The sequence below is a fragment of the Echinops telfairi genome, unplaced genomic scaffold (assembly GCF_000313985.2).
Source record: "Echinops telfairi isolate 266 unplaced genomic scaffold, ASM31398v2 ScPeMD7_2291;HRSCAF=2852, whole genome shotgun sequence".
In the NCBI taxonomy this organism is placed as follows: Eukaryota; Metazoa; Chordata; class Mammalia; order Afrosoricida; family Tenrecidae; genus Echinops; species Echinops telfairi.
In genome coordinates, this window is record NW_022106189.1 from 9,382,983 (window position 1) to 9,392,691 (window position 9,709).

Sequence of the window (9,709 nt, forward strand, 5' to 3'; positions counted from 1 at the left end):
TATACTTTTTACAAAGGTTTTGAAAACTTCTTGTGTACACACACAGAGGCGCTTCTAAACATTTATGTAAAAGTGAAATTAAGAGATAACAATAATTTCCATGAGCTTTTTGAAGCTCCTCATTTGTGTGTATCACAATCTCTCTCTCTCTCTCTCACATACACACACACACACACACACACACACATAAACATCATTGGTGTTGTTTTCTTTCATGATGTCATGTTGATAAGGTGAAAGCAACAAATTTGGAAGTGTTTAAACCATAAAATAGATACCAAGGAAACATATAAAAACTTATAGATTTCTATATAAATATTAGCTATCCGATAGTGCTTTTTTGTCTTCTTGCATTTTCTCACTTTTTCCTTTCTTTATGTGCTCCCTTCTCCCTCCTTGTGTTTTGTGGTTTCTATCATTCCTTTCCAGCACCAATTGACAAAATCAATTACCTCTACATGACCCAACAGCCCTCCCAACCTTAGCAGTTGCATCAAGATACCGCAGAGAGAGATCAATCTGAATCTACATAAATAAAAATAGCATTCACATAAAAAAAAAACACAAAGGTACAACAACTAGATCCAAAGGAATATTTTTATGAAGAAAATACCCTGTCTTTTTTACCAGAAAAAAAATAATTCAGATGAGGGATGTTCAGGTATTTTCAATAGATGGAAAAAGAGTTTAAGAGAATGCTATAAAACATAGAAAATTTACACCAAATAGAAATCCAGGAGGTCAATAATAAGATAACAGAATTTTTAAAAATGAAACACTTTGAAAGATCAGAGTAATGAAATTGAAGAAATTAAAAGGCTAAATTAATGAGCTTGAAAACAAATTCCTCAACTCCAATATACAAGTAGAACAACTAGAACAACAAAAGGAATCCAAAGACAGTCTAAGAACTGTGTGGGATACTATCAAGAGGAAAAACTTACATACCATTGGGATTCTGGAACAGGAGAAACAAAAATCCACAGAGAACATCGTTCAAAAGCTCACAGAAGAAAACCTACCTAGCAGAATAAAGAGAGAATACTTATCCAGGAAGCTCAGAGAAACCTCAAAAAAAGTAGACCCCCCAAAAAAACCATCACAACATATTGGATCCAGCCTCAAGGAAATGTAGAGAATACTGAGAGAAGCTAAGGAATAAAAGAATAGTTACCCACAAAGAAATTCCAGTAAGAGTGAGCTCAGAGTTTTTCAGCAGAAACCATGCAGGCAAGAAGACAATGGGTTCACATATATAAAACCATTGAAGATGAAAACTGCCAAACAAAAATCTCTTTTCCAGAAAAACTCTCTCTTAAATGCAAGAGAGAGAAATAAGGGTGTTTCCAGACCAGGAGATATTCAAGGAATTTGTAAAAACAAGATCAGCATCAAAAAGATTCTAAGGGGAGTATTCTGGACATATAATCAACACCAACAGCGGACAAACCTGAAATCAACATACAAAACAACAACACCCAGAAATCAACACATTTAAAACAGGGGAAAAAACAAAGAAACCAATAACACCACAAAAAAATAGACACACATCAAAATGAGGACAACAAATTCACACTACATGAGATAGAAGCTAGAAGGCTGCATAAAAAGCAAGACTCATCAGTATGCTGCTTACAAGAAACACGTCTTAGACAAAAAGACAAAAATAGACTAAAAATCAAAAAGATTTTCAAAAAATATACATATATACTATATATAGCTCAATATTAATAGTGCAAGCTAATAGCAACCAAAAAATGAAAGAGGGCAATATTAATCTCCAATAGATTTCAAGATAAATCTATCATGAAAGAAAAAGAAAAGCACTACATAATGATTAAAAGAACAATAGAAAAAGAAAACATAACCACAATAAACATATACACACCCAATAAACTAAAAAAATTACTGACAGTCTATTTTGACTCAAAGGAACTCTGTAGGACCAAGAACTACTTCTCTGAGTTTCTGAGACTGTGAATCTTTACAGGTGTAGAAAGCCTCATCTTTCTCCTATGGAGTCTCTAGTGATTTTGAACTGCTGATCTTGCAATTAGCAGTCCAACACATAATCCATTATGCCACCAGAGTTCGGCCAACCCAACAAAAGAACCTCAAACTATGTTAATAAACCTCTTAAAGAATTTAAGAAAGAAATAGACAATAAAACCATAATAGTAGGAAACTTCAATATACCATACTGAAGAAAGATAAACAGCTGAGAAACTCAATAAAGATACAGAACTAACCAACACAATTAACCAACTTGATCTCCTAAATCAGTACACATTCTTTTCCAGTGCACATAAAGCATTCTCTAAAATAAGACTATGTGTTAGGGTACAAAATAAGCCTTAAATTTTAAAATATTGAGATTTTAAAATCCATTTTCTCAGAACACAATGCTATGAAATTATAAATTAATAATAGGACAATCAAGGGCAAAAAATAAAACACATGAAAACTGAATTTCTTAAAAACTGGGTAATTGATGAAAATTTAAAACTCTTTGGAACAAATGAGAACAAAAACACATACCAAAATCTCTGGAAAATTACAGACAAATTACCCTCATGAACAGAGATGCAATAATTCTCAGCAAAAATATTCAAATAGCAATTTATTCCTATAAAAACACATGGAAAAAAATCAGAAATCACCAAAATTAATAACTTAACATCTTAAATAAATACAAAAAGAGCAACAAAATAGCTTTCAACCACTGGAGAAAATAAATCATAAAGGTTAGAATAAAAGAATTGGAAAGCAGAAACACAATTTAAAAAATCAACAAGATAAGAAGTTGCAAAAATTGATGGCATGGAGGGCACATAATGGCTGGTAGGGTTTAATCAAGTGCTATATATTCAAAAGGAATTACTGAGAGCCAAATGGAGCATGAACATGATAGTGAGATAAGAGGATGATAAAAGGAAATAAAGGAAAGAAATATGAGGCAAAAGATATTTATAGAGGAATAGCTATAGGCATCTAAAATATATAAATATACTAATTGATATTGAAAGGGATAGAGACCAATGTACAGATGATAAGTAGTAAGATAGCAGGCAGACTTTGGACCTCTACTCAAGGCCTCCCTTAAGCTAAGAACACTTTGTTCTAATAACCTGGCACTCTTTGATATTCACCTTCCCGACATGATTGCTGAAGACAAAATGGGTGCATAAGCAAATGTGGTGACAGACAGTGCCGGCTGTCAAAAGATGTAGCATCTGGGATCTTAAAGGCTTGAAGTTAAACAAGCATCCATCCAGCAGGGAAGCAAATAAGCCCATATGGAACAAGCACACCAGCCTGTATGATCATGAGGTGTCGATGGGATCAGGTATCAAAAGACCCAAAACAAACAACTATATTGATGCGAACAAGGGGGGTTTGGAGTGGAGACCCAAAGCTCATCTGTAGACAATTGGATAACTACCACCACCCACACAGAAGGGTAATAAAGAAGGGATGGTTCAGCCAAAGTGCAATATAGCACTGATGAAATACACATCATCCCTCTAGTTCCTGAATGCTTCCTCACCATACTACCATGACCCAATTTTACCTTACAAATCTGGCTAGACCAGAGAACACACAATAGTACAGCTAAACCTCTCAGGAACAGGAGTGGAAGTAGTGATATCATGAGTGTGAGAGTAGGGAGGGGGAAGGAGGAACCCACCACAAGGTGGGATATATAGCCTCTCCCCAGCCCCCGCGAAGGGAGCAAATAACAAACATGTGGGTGAAATGGAGACAACGAACAGTGTAAGATATGAAATAATCAGGGTGCAGTGTAGCATCGATGAAACACAACTTTCCTTTAGTTCTTAAATGCTTCCTCCCCACCCACACCCACCCACCCCCCACCCCCATCCCAATTCTACCTTACAAACCTGGCTAGACCAGAGGATGTACACCGGTGCAGACAGGAACTGGAAACACAGGGAATCCCGGACAGATGAACCCCTCAGTGGTGAGTGGTGAGAGTGGCGATACCAGGAGGATGGAAGGAAGATGGAGTAGAAAGGGAGAACCGATTACAAGGATCTACATATAACCTCCTCCCTGGGGGATGGACAACAGTAAAGTGGGTGAAGGGAGATGTTGGGCAGTGTAAGATATGATAAAATAATAATAATCTATAAATTATCAAGAGTTCATGAGGGAGAGGGGAGCGGGAAGGGAGGGGGAAAATGAGGAGCTGATTCCAAGGGCCCAAGTGGAAAGCAAATGTCTTGAGAATGATGGGGGCAACAAATATACAAATGTGATTAGCGCAATGGATGTATATACGGATTCCAATGAAGTGTACGAGCCCCCAATAAAATGATTTAAATTAAAAAAATAATAACAATATATAATTGATCAAGAATTCATGAGGGTGGGAGGGTGAGGGAGGAAGGGGAAAAAAGACGCGCTTATACCAAGGGCACAAGTAGAAAAATGTTTTAGAAATGATAATGACAACATATGTACAAATATACTTGATACATTTTTGTATCATTTCATTGGGGGCTCATACAGCTCTTATTATAATCCATACATACATTCATTGTGTCAATGCTTGTGTTAGTCTGATATATCACATGAACAAAGGAAAGATATTCAATTAGCACATATAAAGAAAATACACTGACAATTATAAACCTTGCTTTTGCAATTAATCACATGGCCATAACTGATAGGTAAAACTACCTTCTTCTATTATCCATTCTGTATTACCTTTGCCCTCAGCAAGCACCTCAGCTGGCTGTGGTTTTTTGCCTGGTGGGGTGATCCAGACATTCATTCCTGAGGGGTCTGGGTCATTATACGTCCTGTTAGGATTGGGTAACTTACCATTTACTTTAATCACAGGGCATGGTAGCACTGAGTCGACCTGTGGAATCTCCTGAATTCCAGACATATTCTTCTTTACCTCCATTTTATAACACGAGTCCAATTTCTCCTTAGTAATCAGGATCAATCACACTACTCAGTACAGTGACACTTTTCCTGACTTGTTGATCCAAAGGCATGAGAAGCCCAAAGTGGCCAGGGGGCATTCTCGGCTGCCAGTTCAGTGGAATCTGTGCTGTGTTTCCAAGTGGGAGAGTTCCTTCCTTCGGGACCAGGACCTCCAGGACTGAAGCACATAGGGTTGCTGGGACAGGAAGCACAAATGCTGCAAGTGGATCACTAGGAGTAATGGTGAGTGGTGCCACTCCAGCTTCCACCCCTTGGTTCCTGGACCCATGAATTCTGGCTATTGGAGACACAGCACCATATACAGCTTCCTAGAGAACATTTCCCCAGTCCCGCAAGTTGTTGCCACCTAGTTGGCATCATACTTATGTCTTTAGGAGCCCATTCCATCGTTCTATCAAGCCAGCAGCTTCAGAATGATGAGGAACGTGATAAGACCAGTGGATTCCATGTGGCTTCTCCTTGGGGATGTCTTGCAGGAAGTGAACCTTGCCAGCTGAAGCAGAGAACTGGCTAAGGCAGCTGCACCTGGTCCAACCATGACAGAGCAAGAGACCCGAGAATTCAAAAGACAAGGCTCACTGAGCCATTTGTCCCTCCACCCTTCAATTAACCCCACATGTGTTTATCGGCCAGTTTGGCACAATAAACTACCTCAATCCATCCTTGCCAACTTGGCACCTGACATAATTCTTTAGCCTCACAATTGCAATTAAGTAACACCCACACCTTAATCCTATAATCCTGTGGATATATTCCCCCACTTATGAAAGTTTGTAAGCCAACCACTTCATGCCTTTATCCCCCCAATTTTGGGTATCCAATTTATCTACTGCTCACTTACATCAACCCAGTGCTCTGAGAAGACAGTCATAAGCATGGATGGTGGATACAAGCAAGACAAAATCCTTGACAATTTCAATCTTTTCTTCATCTATAATGATGTTGTCTCTTGGTCCAGTTACGAGGATTTTGGTCTTCCTTACATTGAGTTGTAATCCATATTGAAGGCTACAATACATGATCTTCACCAGCAAGTGCTTCAATTACTTCTCACTTTCAGCAAGCAAGGTTATATCATCTGCATACCACAAATTGTTAATAAGCCTTCTTCCCATCCTGATGCCGCATTCTTCTTCATCCAGCTTCTCTGATGGTTTGCTCACCATATAGATTGAATGAGTATGGTGAGAGGATAAACCCTGATACACATCTCTCCTAAACCATGCAGTGTTCCCTGGTCTGTTTGCACAACTGCCTCTTAATCCGTGTACATGGTCACAATAAAATATTTTGGAATGTCATTCTTCTCAAGGTTATCCACAGTTTATTATGGTTTATTATGGTCCCCACAGTCAAATACCTTGCATAGTCAATGAAATACAAGTAACATCTTTCTGGTATTCTCTGTTTTGAGTCAAGAGCCATCTGACATCAGCAATGATACCCTTTCTTCCATGTCTTCTTCTTAATCCTGCCCCAGGAGCTCCTTGGGAAAAGACAGGGCTTTCTACTTCTGTAAATGGTTATAGTCTTAGAGAACGCACAGCTGATCAATATGAGTTAGCATTGAGTCGATGGCAGTGAGTTGTGTTTGTTTTTGGTTTGGCAATATCAATCATATCATTCTTTAGTTTGAACATCCTGGTGGGCCACCTTTCTTTGAAGTGGGCACAGATCTGAATCTCTTCCAGTCAGTTGGCCAGGTATCTGTCTTCCAAGTTACTTGGCATAGATGAGTAAGTGCTTCCAATGCTTCTTCAGCTTTCTGAAACATTTCAGTGCATACTCCATCAATTCCTAGAGCCTTGTTTTTGGTTAATGCATTCAGTGAAGTTTTGAACTTCTTCCTTCAGCACCATTGGTTCTTGCTCATACGCTACCTCCTGAAAAGGTGGACTATCACTAGTTCTTTTGATACAGTGACTCTGTGTATTCTTTCCATCTTCTCTTGGTGTTTCTTGGATCATTCAATATTTTGCCTATACAATATAATCTTTCAAAATTGAAATTCAAGGAATGAATTTTTTCTTGAGCTCTTTCCATTTCAGATATACTGAGTGCATGATCCCCTTTTGGTTTTCTAATTCTAGGTCCTTGCACACTTCGTTATAATATTTGGCTCTACTCTAGCTTCCCTTTGAAATTTTCTATTCAGCTCCTTGACGTCATCCTTTCATCCATTTGCTTTAGCTGCTCTACAATTAAGAGCAAATTTCAGAGTCTCTTCTGATACTCATGCTGATCTTTTCTTTCTTCCCTGTCTTTTAAATGACCTTTTGCCTTCTTTGTAAATGATGATCTTGATGTCCTCCCACAACTCATTCAATCTTCTGCCATTAGTGTTCAATTTTGAGTTGTTCTCAAAATTCAGGAGGGTTAGACTCAAGGTCGGATTTTGGCTCCTGTGGACTTGTTTTAATTTCCTTCGGCTTTATCCTGAAATTACATATGAGCAATTGATGGTCTGTTCCACGGTCAGCCTCTGGTCTGGTTTTAGTGCTGGTTTGAACTTTTCCACTGTGTCTTCCCACAGATGTCATCAATTTGATTTCTGTGTATTCCATCTGAGGAAGTCCATGTAGACAGTCACTTTATGTGTTGTTGAAAAATGGTATTTGCTATGAACAAGGTTTTGCAAAACTTTATCATGCAATCTCCAGTTTCATTTCTATCACCAACTCCATATTTTCTTTTTTTATATATATTTAAATTTAATATATTTTTGTTTATTGTTTTATAACTTTTTTTTTCTTTTTTAACATTTTATTAGGGACTCATACAACTGTTATCCCAATCCATACACGCATCAATTGTCTAAAGCACATTTGTACATCGTTTCTCAAAACATTTTCTCTCCATTTAAACCCCCGACATTAGGTCCTCATTTTTCCCCTCCCTCCCCGCTCCCCGCTCCCCCCTCCCGCATGAGCCCTTGATAGTTTATAAATGGGTATTTTGTCATATCTTGCTCTGTCCGACGTCTCCCTTCATCCACTTTTTGGTTGTCTGTCCCCCAGGGAGGAGGTCACACACAGTTCCATGCAATCGGTTCCCTCTTTCCTACCCATTCTCCCTTTAGCCTCCCTGTTTCGCCACTCACACCACTGGTCCTATAGGCCTCATCCGTCCTGGATTCCCTTTATTTTCACCAACTCCATATTTTCAAGGTACTGTTCTTTCCTCTTTGTTTCCAACATTTCCATTCCAATCACCAATGACTATTAATGCACATTGATTACATGTTTGATCAATTTCAAGCAGAAGTTATTGGTAGAATTCTTCCATTTCTTCATCACTACCTTTGTGGTTGGTGCATAAAGTTGAATAATAGTTGTATTGATTGAGTTTCCTTGAAGCCAGATAGATATAATTCTATCAAAGATAGCATTGTACTTCATGATGGATTTATCAAGATCCTTTCTGACAATGAATGCCATCCTATTATTCGTGATTGTGTTATTCCCGACATAGCAATCCCTATCAGTTCATTTCAGCTCACTGATGCCTAGGTTATTCATGTTCATGCATTCCATTTCATTTTAGCCACTTCTAATTTTCCTAAATTCATACTTTGCACATTCCAGGTCCTAATCATTAGAAGATTATTCAGCTCTTTCTCTTTACTTTCAGTTATGCCACATCTACAAATGAAGATCCTGAAGGCTCTACTCCCACAGGCTTTACCCAACTCATGTAACCCTGGTCAACTTCCCTCCAAGAAACCCACTCCTTTTCAGTCCCTCAGAACTGAGAAGCCCATCTTCCAGCAGTATCTCCAACAATGTCCTGCTTCCTTTGTTTAGGCTTTTAGTGTTTGAGAATGCTTCAAAGTTATGCATCAGGTTTTCAATGGCTTCTCCTCCAAAGTAGAGAGCCAAGTCCTTCTTTGTTGTCTGTTCTCAGTCTGGAAGCTCTACTGAAACCTATTCACTCTGGGGGACTCTGCTGGCTTGTGAAATGCCAGTGACATAGCTTCCAGCAACACAAGACACCACAGTGCAATAAACTGACAGACGAGAGCTATCGAGATCTTCAATGAGAAATAGGGACAAATTTAAGGATCCTATTTCAGGGCACAGAAACACTCAGATATAATGACGGTGACAAAATAGATTATGGGATCTGCTAAAAATAAGACACTTGTTTGGATCAAGAGTAAAAAGAGAACCCATGGAGTTGGGGGTGGGGTGGGGGACCTTTGACAACACCCAAATAAACAAAAAACTAATGTCTAAAATCTACCCAAAACTGCAATACCTTAATAAGGAAAAGGCAAATAATCCAATTAAAAAGTAGACAAAATACATAATAGACAGTTCACCAAAGATGACATTCAAATTGCCAACAAATGTATATCACTCTATCATGAACCATACAGGAGATTCAAATCAAAGCACCAATGAGGGGCCTCCACTCAAGTACTCCTTCAACACAAGAATACTTTCTTCTATTAAACTGGCATTCTATGATGCTCACCTTCCTGACACAACCGCTGAACACAAAGCGGGTGAATAAGCAAATGTGGTGAAGAAAGCTGATGGTGCCCGATTATCAAAAGAGATAGTGTCTGGAGTCTTAAAAGCTTGAAGGTAAACAAGTGGCCATCTAGCTCAGAAGCAACAAAGCCCACATGGAAGAACATGTCAGCCTGCGTGATCATGAGGTGTTGAAGGGATCACTGAAGACAAATGGGTGCATAAGCAAATGTGGCGAAGAAAGCTGATGGTGCCCG

General features: G+C 38.6%; 1 protein-coding gene across 2 annotated transcripts in view; it reads right to left on the reverse strand.

Annotated features, from left to right (window-relative positions):
• The window catches only part of ABCC12 (ATP binding cassette subfamily C member 12), a 95,483-nt gene that overhangs the window by 72,396 nt on the left and 13,378 nt on the right, over window positions 1-9,709 (reverse strand). The window lies entirely within an intron of this gene.